Genomic DNA, 14,559 nt, shown 5'->3' with positions numbered 1-14,559 from the left:
TCTGTTCAGTGTGTTCCGTGCCGTCGTCCGTTGGAAGAGCCGGAAATGACGAGCGGGATGAGCGTGACTAAGCCTCTCAAAATCTGACGAAAATCTTTTAAACTGACCTTTGTCAATCTGAAATGAAGACAGATTCAGCAACCGCATGGCCTATTTCTCACTTAAAATGTTTTCCGAAACACGTTTCAGTGAACTATCTTCGTAAAATATGAGCTCATATTCCGAACGAAGCCGCCATTATGCCTAGTGGAAAAATCCGGGAGCAGCCAGACCCACGTGACGCGTTTGTCCCATCAGCTGCCGGTTTTAATTTTTTTGGGCGACAATACAAATTAGCGCTGCCTGCTGTTATGGAGACGTATTATGTCTCGCGCACGCGCAGAACGTACGCTCAAATCGGGGTCGCTTTGGTGTGTTCCGAGGCACTTTTTGGACCTCAGTCGGCCGTCGGGTTGGTGTGTCAGGGTCTTTAGGGGATCAAGCGACACCTGTCCCTCATCGACCCCCATATATATAGCTACCTACAGACATTAATCCTTGGCCAGACAGTTGATTGTGCTAACAAACTGATATTGTTCTTGTCCTTCTGTACTATTTGTGTGTTTGTTTATTCATGATCTCTGCCTTCTTCTGGAAATTAGCTGTTTATCTGCATTCCTTTTGGACTTTTGCCCTCACTGACTGGCCACCTGGTTCTGACCTCACCCAGTAAACTATTAGATGGATTTCAATGACACTTTGTACAGACATTCATACTCCCCACACAAGAAATCCTACCGACGTTGGTTATTGGCTGATAGATTTTGGATATCAAGATGTTCAGGAGGGCCTTCATTAAAACAATCCTCTAACCAGCAGGCATGAGGTATGAGGATAGGGCAATGTTGTGAAATTCTTTTTGACAAAATTCCTTATTTGGAGGTACCAAAAGAAGTGAGATTTTGTAATATTAAATCTGCTGACTATCTGAGTAAAAAAAACATTTGTCTTTCAACATATCTGTCACTGTGCTCAGGCCCTGCCTGGACCACTGTTGGAAAGCAGTGTCTAACAAAATTACGTCACGTTCTCAAGTATGGGAATGGGCTTCCATAGGGGAAGACTGGGAGATGTGTATGAAAACTAGTAAGTTGACCTTTAGCTGCTCAGCTGTTTCTTGAAGCTGTGAGTTGGGGTGAACCTGGTGAAACTAAAGTACCTTCTAAATGACATGCATGTTTAATTTCCTTCCTTTAAATATTTTGTATTGTGTTTCTGCTTTTTAATAGTTTAGTGTAAGTGACGGGATTTTATGTATAATAAAGGCTTCCAAGAGGAAAAAGGGGGACTGGATCACACTGATTAATTGCAGCCTTAAATAGTGCAAAGACTGTATGATAAAGGCTGTGAGCTACGTTGAACTCCTGACATTGTATCTTATACTATATGCTTCCATATTAAGGTGTGCTGAAAAAGTTCCAGTAAGGCAAATGATCCAAACTGAAATATGCATGTCATATAATATAATTTAAAGTTATGTAGTTGCACTATTTAGTTTTTATTTGGAGATCAATAGTCTCTGATTAACTATTCTATAACAATGTGAAACAGTTGCTAATTAAACGTTGACAAAAAAGTGAGGCTCCTTTCTGCTCTGAAGGGAATTTAATGCACCCTAAATGTCAGCATGCCTGAGGCAGAGCTCAGTTGCTCAGTGTCGGTGCTGTCTTTCATTGTTAGCCTTTACAGTGAGCGCTCCATGACGATGCAGATCAAAGAGAACAGTGCTGGAGTCATTAACTCGCTCCCCCTGTACACTTGGCTGAGGTTTTTTGTTCCCATGGGGTTTTGTTAAGAATCTAGTCGCTGGACAAATGAAGAGCAATGTCCAGTTTGAAATAATTCTATATGAGGCAGTTTCAAGGCCAAGCCAGAATAGTTTGGTGAAAGTAACACCAGTGTTTATCCTGGAACAATACACTGACTTTTTTGTGTAAAAATCTAAAATACCTTTGCTTTCCTCAATTTGAAAAAGGAATGTTTATGTATTTCAGTTTCACAGTATTTGATACTAGAACAGGCTGTGAAAGGAATGTCTTAAATCCTAGCTGTGGACGCTGCACGCAAAGAACTAAAAATCAAACACAAGTGTGCTGAATTAAAACATTCCAAGCTATTGCTATAACATATTACTATTATAATTCTTTTTGGATTCAAGGGCATAGGGAGCTGGATCTTGCCAATCTAAAAGAGATAGGCAAGGTACACACACTGGACAGGCCATTAACCTTTCATGTGGCTTACGCATGCAGACAGACAAACACGCAGTGCCTATATTCGGGTTACATACCCTGATTTCTCAAACCCCATATAAACACCTCACCAGCTGGCTAACGTTAATGTTAGTTAGCTAATTCCACCCGACACTAGTCACAGATATAATGAGCCGAACAAATTGTCAGTCATCTGGCGAGAACACTGTGCTTTCCTTCGCTGTGACAAGAGTGTGTAAATGAAACATTAAGTTGCTAAATTTTTACTAATTTAGTGGCTGTTCGGTGAAATTTTTGCAAGAAGAAAAAGCCAGTTGTGCATTGCAGAGCGCCACCTACTTTACCGGAGGTAGAGTTACTCCGTCATTCTTTTTTTTTTTTTTTTACTCCGTCATTCTTCCCATTCTTCCTCGCTCATCTATACGGGTAGACTGGGTAAACCCAGCCCGATCTGCCGGCGATTTGATGTCGCCCTGCAGCTCTGGCTGTAAACATGTACGTTTTTCTGTCCTGCTTCCATTACAAATCTGCGAGGACCAATCACAAACTGACTTATCCACCTGGCGCCCTATTGGCGGGGTTTAACACGATGACGATAGAGAAGCGACGGCAAGCAAGTCTGGCTAGCTTTTTGTTTACATTCAACATAGCGGCCACTGAAGCGCAGCAACCCGTTGATGCCGCTGTCGCTGCTATGTCACCCGGATCGTTGGTCTGATTGGTTGAAGGACTATCCAATCGCGTACAGAGTCATTTGAACTATGCCCGTTGATCACGCCTCTTGTGCAGTAGAAAATACAGAGCAGACTCCCCAGATTAATGTTCAATCTTAAAAGATTGAGCTTGGTCTGGTGATAGCCAGACTAGTATACGGGGAGAACTGGCATAACCTGGTTATTCTCTGACTGGTTTTGACCTGGTTTTAACATCTGTCCGATAGTTAATGATCCGAATACGAGTGGACAGCTCTAAGTGAACAAGAAAGAAAGGAAAGGTCTCAGAAGGTTGTCAGCCTCTAATTTAGAGCCCTCTTCCAATAAATACTTTTTGAGCGGATTAACCTGCTCTGCAACGGACCTGGGGCAAAAATGAGCCGCTGGGTCTCTATTAATCCCTTGTTGCTCCCACTCTCTGCACAATGTATACGTTTGAATGTTACCATGCCTCTGATTTGCTGTGTGGTAATAGGCCTACACATACTAATTCAGGAGTGTGCAACATAAAACTATTTTGGAGATTTAAGACCACAAGATGATAAAGTAAGACCCACCTTAAGGCGCTTATCATGTCAGTTGAGATTTTTCTTGAGTACCACATATTCCCAAACAAAGTTTCAATTAATAAAGCCAGTTGACGCACAGTGATCTTGAGGCTTTTGAGACCCACGGTTACACGATTTAGCTGGATAATAGCAGCCTACCACTAAGCTTCTTTGTTCATATATTTAACATAATTCTTGTAAATAGCACGATGGCACACACAAATATTTCCATGGCAGCGACAATAAAGTTTATTAAATCTTAGCAAATGTGATCTGAGACATCATCAGTAAACATCCTGTCTTGGTCTTGGTGCCTGACTACAAAGAGAAACTCTTAGAAGAGACACAAACATCAGATTCTCCATGCAGGCTACATGTACAGAGGATTCAGTTGAACACAATGCAGCCGCCAGACTGTGGCAGTTTGAGCAAAGAGCACAATCGTGATCTTAGACACGTAAGTTAGGTTAAGCTATAGCTAAACAGTCAGTATCATTCTATTTATATGCATTTACATTCACCTTTTGATTTAAAGCAGCTTGAGCCATTAAAGCAGCCCCTCTTCTAGACTGATTTGAATCGGGGGGCAGTAAGAGATGTTGGTTTGGGCATCAACAACTAGTGATTTGATTTTTTTTGTGGCTGATAATGTGCCTTTGGGGGGGGACTCATTGAGTGGGGGGTCTGGAGGTCCTCCCCCATGAACTTTTTAGCGTCAAACACTAAATTTCTTTCATTCGGATACATTTTTATGCACCAATTTATGGTGGAAACATCTTATTTCTGTGAAGGAAAATACAGTTGACAATTCAAAATATATTCTCCAAGGTGATCAGTCATGTCAGGTTTTGAATATTCAATGTTTTTTTAGGGCTGCACGGTGGAGTGAAGCTCTGTTGATTAGGTCAGTGCTGGAAAGGCACATGACGCACTGAAACTTGACTCGTGCTCTCTGCAAAAAGCTTGGACTATATAAAGACAAAACTGTTGCAGTGATGTACCTCTGAACCCCCTCAACCTGCGCACACGCACACACACACACACACACACACACACACACACACACACACACACACACACACACACACACACACACACACACACACACACACACACACACACACACACACACACACACACACACACACACACACACACACACACGCTCACCTACTTAAAGTATTCTTTCTTTTCTTAGTCAATCTCCCCATCAACTACCTTATCTTGCCAAACACTCTCCACTAGTTTTTTTTTAAAGAATGCACTCTTGAGCATCCTCACAGGCTTGTTAGCATTCATCCAGTGCATCTGACAAGAATTGTTGCTCTGTTTCTCACCAATCAATCAGTGGGCCCCCTGAAAAACTTCACCTTCTGAGCACCAACACCTCTGTCTTCGCTGCTCCTCTGGCGTCTGCGGGACACGGGTGTGATTCCGGGCAGAGGGATACCTAGAAACTGGGCCTTGTGGTCAGTGCCAGTTTCCATGGTCCCACCCTGTCAAAGCGAGTTTCTCTCTGGGCCTGGTGTGTTTGTGAAGTCCCCGTGAAAAGACGGCTTTGTGTCCTGAGGTCCAGAGCCCACTGAGAGCAGAATTCCTCTGTGACTCCGGCTGAGTCGGGGTTGTGCAGCACAGCGGATGGAAGGGCAAGTGGAATGAGAAACACAGAAGCATCATGTTTTGGACCTGGCTCGGCGCCACGCATCAGTGAAGGGCTCAGGGGGACTGGGTCACAGTGGGGGAAGTAAACAGGCCAGTGTATACACATTTACATCAGCAAACACACATTCAACTGCTAAGATACAAGCTGACACAAGTAGACATCTGTACGCCCAGCACTTATGTTGTCCCTCCTGTCATTTTGAGTTTCCATTTATAATCAAAGACTAATTACTAATGCTTTTACAAAGTTGAACAAACAAACCCCATGTTTATATGATATGTGCACACTTCAAAAATCTTCACAAAAAGATATTTGCATATTTTAGGACTCAGAAATTGAAGAAAAAAAGCAGTATAGTTTACATATTTTTGCAGTGTACCTCACATATTTTTTGCAGCATAGTTTACATATGACTCATCTCTTGACAATCCTATCGGCACTCCCTATGCTTTCATTGTTTCATTTTTTCCACAGGTGAAGGACTTTGTACGCTTTGTGCAGCTTCTGTTTGATGTGAAACACCCACAATGACTCACCGGTGGGAGAGATAGATAAGTACATCCTAAATAAGATAATACACATAACATTAATGTGAAAATGGTTCAAATAAAACCAGATAAGCCACTACATGCATACATACATTTTCAAATACATTTAACCCTTTGTTTTATTAGAAAGTATTTTCTCACACAGTTACAAAACACTATATCAGGAAATTATTCCACATGATATATTTATTTTCTCATAGTTTACTTACAGAAAATGGGATAGGTGATTTACCTTTATTTTTAGGTTTTTACTTCCTAGTTTTAAATAGTAGCAGACTACAAAAGCACAACTGTATTGGGCTAAATGTGCAAAAGAGACTGAACGATCTGATTTCAAAGAGACAACCAGTATCACCAGCCTTTCCAGTTAGATTTGTGCACAAACTCCTCTGACTGAGTGTGGCTTTTGTCACCTGTCAGTTACACCAGTAATAACACACCTTTTAATTTCACAGGAACAATTATGCAGACAAGATATTCTTGAAATTCAACTTTCTCTTTTTAAAGAGAGTGTTTATATATTAGTTCAAAATGTACTTTGGGTTTAGTACCACAAGTTCTCCCCTAATGCAATGACTAAATAATACCATGTTGTGGTATTCTGAATTAAAGCAATTAAAGACACAATGTCATGAAATCTCAGGCCCCTGGTGGCAGCATTGATAATGCACCTAGACATGAAATCTTCTAAGAAATCTGTTGTGTTTATCACGTCATGTTTATGCCCTCTAGGGGTGGGGGGGGAAAAACGATGCAGCATTGTATCGCGATATTTTCTGTGGCAGTACTGTATTGGTACACAGACTCCAAGTATTTATTTATTATTATATATGTGTTGGTCAGTTTGTCTGCTTGACAATCCCATTTTGCAGCAATAAAATTGAAGTGAGATGAACAAACAGACAAAGTTATCTTGTTAGATAAATCAGATGTTGACAATGTTTCCTTTTGGGGACATAATTTGAAATTGGGAAAAATATGAAGATGGAAAAAAGGTAATAAATTGCAATATATCGCAGAATATTGCAATATGTTTAAAATCGCAATAATATCGTGACATAAGTATCGTGATGATATTGTATTGTGAGGCCTCTGGTGATTCCCACCCCTATAGCCCAAGCTGTCTTGAGTCTGTATCTTAGGGGCCGTCCACACGGAAACTTTTTTTTGTGCAAACCCACACGTTTTGCATCGTTTGGGCCGTCCGTCCAGACGAATCCCGCAAACGCGCTGCCTGAAAACGCACTTTTTTGAAACCAGGGTGAAAAAATCCGAAAACGGCTCTCGTTTGGCTTCGTATGGATGGTGAATGGAGAGCCGAAGTCCCTCCCCTTCCGGTGGACCTCATGGGACCTTAAGTCAGAAAAAATATGAACGGTAGTGAACGGGGAGAGGTAAATCATTTTTTGATCCCGTTTGAATTGAGCGATGGATTACAAATATGATGTTCGTCAATTTAAAAGATAATTTTTCAACCGAAGAAAGTCTCAGTTAGCCGTAGGTTTGTCATAGTACCACTTAGTTTTGTGTGAAACAGCTCAGTGGACTACATCTCCTGTTTCACACAATCTACGTCACCTAGCTTGATGCTTGGTTTGCTCGCTAGCTAGCTAGCTTAGCTCTGTTCCACAACACATGTAACGTTATTTTAACTGCTGTGTTTTATCCAGTCAAGTGTTTTCAGCAGAGAAGCAAAAGAACAAGCGAGATCCTCTGCTCATTTGAGTAACGTTATATGGGGGATACGATACACACAGACATCGTAGCTTCAGAGAGACGTCATCCATGAAGTTTGTAGTCTTTCTAATTACGTATTTTCAAAGTCTTATACTTCAACAGTTTAACAATAAACGGAGACTTTGTTCGGTTGAAAAATAATGTTTTAAATTGACGAACATCATATTTGTAATCCATGGCTCACTTCAAACTGGATCAAAAAATAATTATTATCTCTCCACTGACCCTCGTTCATATTTTTTTCGAAAGATGGGTCCCATGGACCGGAAGTAGAAGGGCGTGACTTCGGCTCCGTATTGATGATGTCATCGCCACACCCCTCTTTTACACCCTCTCCCACGGCCGCTAACGCACACAACTGCGGTGAAGCTAAGCGAGCGTGTCCCATCTCCATGGTCAAATCAGCTCACTTCATCTAAATACTGTGTCTCTGCTCCCTGACCCTTCCCTCTGGATTCTACACAAGATATATTGCTAACGTTATGTAGCCAAAGTTAAACATCGCTAAAGTAGCTGACAGCTCCAGCAGCGAAGTGACGTTAACTGCTATGGCTATCTATTTATAAAGTGGAAGTAGATAACTTATCAACTAGCTAGCTAATCTGTCTGCTTATCAACTCCTTGAACGGATTATAGTAACTTTTACCACGGCTTATTGTAGAAAGGCTACTGCAAAAAAAACTTATAGATTATTAAAAAGACATAATTCATGGATCATTGATGTTTGTTTGATGTTAGAGCTAGTGAACGTTAGCGCTCTAACGTTAGCTCGCTGCTAGCGCGCTGCATCATGTAAAATAAAAAGCAATCCAACAGCACATTATACAACGTAAACAAAGACATTTTCTTGCGGCGGCCTTTATAAAATGAGCAGTGGTAAAAGTTAATATAGTCCATGGATGTATTAAGAGAAAATTATAATCTAGCTAGTCATGTTATGATGGGAAGTGGAAATGACTATGCTCTTCTTCTCCGTTTTTTGTTGAATTTCTGTAGCAGAAACAGCGCCGCTTATAGGCCTGGCATATGAAGTAGCGTATTGAGTCATTTACAAGTGGATTCGTTTGGACGCAACTATTCTTGAAACGAATCCAGGGAAGATGGGTAAAAAAAAAAGATCGTTTTGGTACGTGTGGACGGGGCCTTAGTTACGTACAATCAGCATGTGATAGTAATCATCTAACTGTGTCAGAAAGGCTGTTTCCCTGTTTCCTGGTTTAAGCCAATGTGTCCCTGAGAATATTTAGAGGTAAAGTTGTTGTTCCTTGTCAGTTACTCTATTTAAATTGGAGTCAATTGGGCCAACAAAAAAACAACCAAAGGATAGAACTAACCTTTTGATATTAAACACATAAAAAGGGAACAGACTAGTATCCTCTTGATACCAGTCATATTGGTTTCCTCAACAGCGAGAACAGCACCCCTTCAGCTGGTAGTGATACAGCATCTTACCCCAGGACGTGTCAGTAGGACAGTTGTTTGCTTGCTTGCTTGACACCCTGAGGCAGTGTGATGGGTCACTGTGTTTACCTGCAGCATCCACAGAATCTCTGAGCTCTGATGTGATCTGAATTCTCAGAGAGCAAAAAATATGATTGTGACATCTTGTCACTGCTTTTCAGCATTTGTACACTCTACTTCAATACAGGCCTAAAGGCAGATGTTGTATTCTTATGGTTTCCCACTTGACTACAAAATAAAATTACTTTTAAAACCTTTTCCACAAAGAACACATTTTTTCACGATGAATAGCTCCCTAACACTCCTCTATGCCTACACGCTTCTGCACGTCAATTGTTATTATCTTAATACCACTATGCATACAATAATTCCGTTAAGGATAATATAATTCTTAAACAGACACGGTAAATGCTGTGAATTTTTACCACAGCATTCAAAACGGGCTGACTTTGCTCATACTGACGGCTGAATGCCTGACTTTGCACTCACTCAACAGCTACGTTTCCACTGTGGCTTCTGAAAAAGCACCTGGGCCTCCCCACATCGTGGCAGATGGAGGAACAACCACACACGCACTCAGGGCTGGAGGCTCCGCTGTGGGGCCAAACATAACAATAACCCTCCTGCTGGTCAGCGCTTGTACGCTGCTCTGCTTTCCATGAATTTGCAATGTTTAATCCAAAGTTTTCCATGGTCATGGCCAATGAAACCACTGTCCAGTACTATACACATCTCTGTGAATTTACAGAGAATTATTCAGTGCATGGTGGGCATTAACAGAGCACAGAGCAGTAATAATTGGACCAAACAATATCTCTATTGAATTAAATTGTTAACAGATTGCCATGATTCCATAAAGGAATCTATGATTAGGATTGGGCATTGAGAACCGAACCGAATTCCTACTTGGAATCGTTCTAAAAATTACGATTCCATCGGAATCGTTTCTTTATTGGAATTGTTTGGAGGATTTGGTTTAAAATCCGATCATGGGTTCCAAATTTAACGTGCAAGTTTTGGTTTCCGTAGCAGCCAGGCACTTGTTGTGTTGCAGCCATGGAGCACAGTAAGCGGCGCTCTAGTCTGGTTTATTTGTGAAATAAGCATGTGACCCATTTCAACTCCACCACTCAAAGAATCAGAATCAAGAATCAAGAATCAATAAGAACCGGAATCGAAAGGAAGAATCAGAATTGGAATCAGAATTGTTAAAATCCAAACGATGCCCAACCCTATCTATGATGCTGTTCCCAAGCATCACAAATACTTACATTGGTGCAATTTTCACAGCAGCCACTGTCATAGCAGTATGACGATGAGCTTGCAAAAACTTACGAACTTAAGGTGGGTAAAAACGCTTCGAATGTTATCATTGGATTGAATGGGCGTTATCAGTGGTTATCAGCCTCATAGATATGGGTCAGTAGGGGCCTGCTGCGCTGGTAGGCTCAGAAGGCTGTTATCATCCATTCGCATGGTTAATCACGGAAAAATACACGAGAAGACTCCAGATCCAATCCCAGAGCATTCCAGGTCGCCGCTAACCGGAAGTCTGCTGGATAACGGCATATGTATACATATGGAGTTATATTCCTATCTTTATTCAAGAGCGCATTCTTTCAATTTGAGAGCATTTCTCACTGATATTACGTTCAGATTTTGTAATAATTTCCCTCAAAACCTTGCTCTCACACTCAAATGGTCATGCTCGCGCTTGGATTTTCTCTGCTTGTGCTCAACCTTTGTGCTCGGACTCAGATATGTCGTTCTGTGGACAGATTTCCTGCTCTCAGCTTTGAACCTTCTCCTCGCACTCAGCCTGATTCTGCGCGCTTGCAAATCTGCTGCTCTCGGATCTCTCCTGCGCGCTTGGATTTTTCTGTGTTACAACACTATCAAAATTCCACAACCAATAGAATGCCAGGTGTAGTGTTGACCAATGAAATGATCCCTGCTCCGTTGAGGGTGCGTTCGTTTTACGTGAGAACATCCGTTGCGGCTGGCTCCTCTGTAACCATGGGTCTGTAACCCAAGTTTAATTAACCCCGCCGTCCATCGCTTTATTATTAGTATATGTCAATAATGTGCACAGAATGGTCGACGGTCTTTCACCTGCACCCATCAGGAAACGGGAGAAAGCTTTGAAGTGGGACATATCAAGTTACGTAGCTACACAACTATGAGGGTGAGTAACATAAATTAAGCACATAGCATATGGCGCTAGCCATAGCTAGCCTAGCTTGATGTCCGTAAACAAATAGCTTTTCTTTATATCGGTAGTTTAGCATGAAATGGCTCAACCACACTTGTCCCTGAGCTTTGCTTCCTCACAAGGCCAAAGTTGGCTTCCAATGTCACTATCATATCTCCATCCGCCTGGGAAACAAACATTTACAGTAATCCTGGTTAATCTCATACAGCCTTCCTAAATGCAGGTTGTACCAGAGAACACCTGGTTCATACACTCATACTAATATTGTCACTATTTTATTATAATACCTTATACAACAATTAACTGATTTTGCAATATAAATTTAATGCCAAAAGGTCAAATATAGTTAATCAAACAATAACCATGCTGGAACTACAACCAACCTTTGGACATGCTGGGCATGTGGTCCCATCATCTAACTGTGGGCAAACATCTACCAAACTTCTTTGTCGAAAGTGGTAATTCCTAAACTGGGATATGGATTCTCCCACCAGGGCTCTGTAGACAGTATAAGCAGCATTTTCACATCAGTGAAAACCTTTACTTTTCATAGAAACCTTTTCATACAATTACACACTTCCTAAATAAAGGCCAAGGTGATGATAGCTAACTAAGACATAGGGCTGGGCGATATGAAGAAAATCAAATATCACAATGTTCTTGACCAAATACCTCGATGTTGATATTGTGACGATATTGTAGGATTGAAAATTGGTGCTTTAATAAAATATTATTTACACAATGAGATTTTTGATAATCATCAGAAATGTTGATTTAATGAGTAAAGGCAAAGTGTAAAGGCAAATAATAGAAGAGCTAGAACAGTCTGCTAAGTACAGAACAACTTTACTCTAATGCAGCCTTCAAAACCAGGAAAAGACCATATTTAGTATATTATGATTTTACGATATCCAAAATCTAAGACGATATCTAGTCTCATATCACGATATCGATATAATATCAATATATTACCCAGCCCTACTAAGACATTATTTTTATACAAAAATATCAATAATAACTTTGCATTTAACTATATAATCCTAGACGGTTTCATAAAATAATAATGATGCAGTACAATCAAAGTAGAAGGTCCAATTGTCACATCTATGCGGACTGGTCAGTCTTCCATGAAAGTAACTAAAATCTTCACTTCACAGACATGACTTCTAACTTCTGCAAATTAACTTACATCTGCAAGTGTAAGGTTGTTTTTCCAGCGTAGGGTGTTGCAAAAACCCGACACTCGACTGACAGACAAACAAAAAGCTCGAGCAGAGGGATGGAAAAGGCTGTCTGGGGCTTGTCGGCTGTTGCTGGCCAGAGCCCATACCTTCGCAGAGTGCAGGCTTCTGGTTCACACACACACATATTGACAGTGACGCTGCAGAGCTGTCCTGCCAAATAAAAAGAGGGAGATAAAATAAAAAACATAACAAAGTACTACCATAGAGACACATACATTACTCCACATTTAATAGGACTGGATTGCTCAACTTTAAAATTAAATACATTGCATACACATTTTTTCAATGTAAAATGACAAACCTGTGCTGATAATTACCTTCATGTCCTTCATGTACACAGCATGGGTGCTATGGCCTTCAGGTAAGTATAGGAATAACCCCAGGGAGAAAGATTTATAGCTCTAAAGAAAGTTTTTAAAACAACAGACTGAAGACACAAATAATTGCTACAACATACTGCTAAAATATTACCATAACAATTTAAAATTACTTTATGTCTGTATGTATGACTGCATGGTATTATTACAGATAGATAGATAGATAGATATAGATAGATTTGTGCTTTTGGGTATTATTATTTATTTTTATTTCACTCAATAGGCGTATGATATAGCTTCAGTGAAGCGTTAGCAGCTACATGCAATAGGCCTTACTATTTACACTGTAAACAGTGTGGAAAACTACTTTCAAGCTAACGGGGACATTTACTAAAACAAAACATGCTAATACGTTTTATGCTAACGTAACAAATGTAGGCTAATAATACAATAACGTTAGCTAACACAATTGCAACAATAATCTCTTGTCAACACTAATGTCACGCTACACAATATATGCAATAGGCCTTACTATGTACACTGTGTACATTGTGGGAAATTACTTAATTTCAAGCTAATGGGGTCATTTACTAAAACAAAACATGCTAATTAGTAACATTTATGCTAACGTAAAGCAAGTAAGCTAATAATACAATAACGTTCGACTTACATGCAGTTTAGTGTCTTAAATTATGTTCCAACAACTGAGTGTCCCAAATGACGAGGGTCTTATTTGAGACAGGTAATGGTTATGGTTAAGGTTATGGTAGCACAGGTGGTTTAGCTAGCAGGTTCATAGTTAATTAAGGACATTGTATGGGGAATTTGGGACACTTAACTGCACGTATACCATAACGTTCTCATGTCAACACTAATGTCACGCCATCATAAAAAAAAATTCTGTATTGTTTTCGCTTATTGACGCTTATTGACTATATAATCACAGTTTAAAGGCTCTCATTTTAATGGTCTTACCTGTGTATACATATGCCGTTATCCAGCAGACTTCCGGTTAGCGGCGACCTGGATGCAAAATTACGAATCCCACTATGGCCACGGCAAGACCCGCCCTACAAAGCAGCTCGATTGGTTGGGATTAGGCATTTCACCTCGAGTGGTTAAGGTTAGGGTTAGGGGATTGGTCAGGGGATAGGACCTGTACATGTAAGCATGGACGCCTGGCCAATAGTAGTGTGTGAACGCTATTGAAGGGCGGGTCTTGGCGTGGCCATAGTGGGATTCGTAATATCGCGAGAACTGGATTGCTCTGGGATTGGATCTGGAGTCTTCTCGTGTAGTTATCCGTGATTAACCATGTGAATGGATGATAACAGCCTTCTGAGCCTACCAGTAGGCGCATCAGGCCCCTACTGACCCATATCTATGAGGCTGATAACCACTGATAACGCCCATTCAATCCAATGATAACATTCAAAGCGGGTGGTAAAAATAGCCCAGTAATATAACCAAAGTCCTTTTAGGCTGTGATGTACAGTAGTTAAAGGGCTCAAACTTAAAACTAACAATAGAAAAATTGGCATGGCCCATAAAACAATTTCTAACACATTGAGGCGCTGTCCAGTGTGTGCTTCAGTGTGAAGCAAGCATAAACTGTTTTAAATCCACATATTGTTTAGTCTCCTTTAATTGGGTAGATGCCATCTGGCTGAATTATTGCAGGCAAGACATGCAGAATAAAATTGTAAACTACAATTCAAGGACCAAGTGAAAGAATTCTTCCCCCCTCTGCTGGGCATATGCTGGAAGTGCTGCTATCTATAAGCCTATAGTGATGCACTGTTTAACAAATATAATCAATTGGATTAATAAATAAAAGTATATTTAATCTGATAACTTTGTAATG

The sequence above is a fragment of the Perca flavescens genome, chromosome 5 (assembly GCF_004354835.1).
Source record: "Perca flavescens isolate YP-PL-M2 chromosome 5, PFLA_1.0, whole genome shotgun sequence".
NCBI classification, from domain to species: Eukaryota; Metazoa; Chordata; class Actinopteri; order Perciformes; family Percidae; genus Perca; species Perca flavescens.
Note: the sequence above shows the minus strand (reverse complement) of the source record.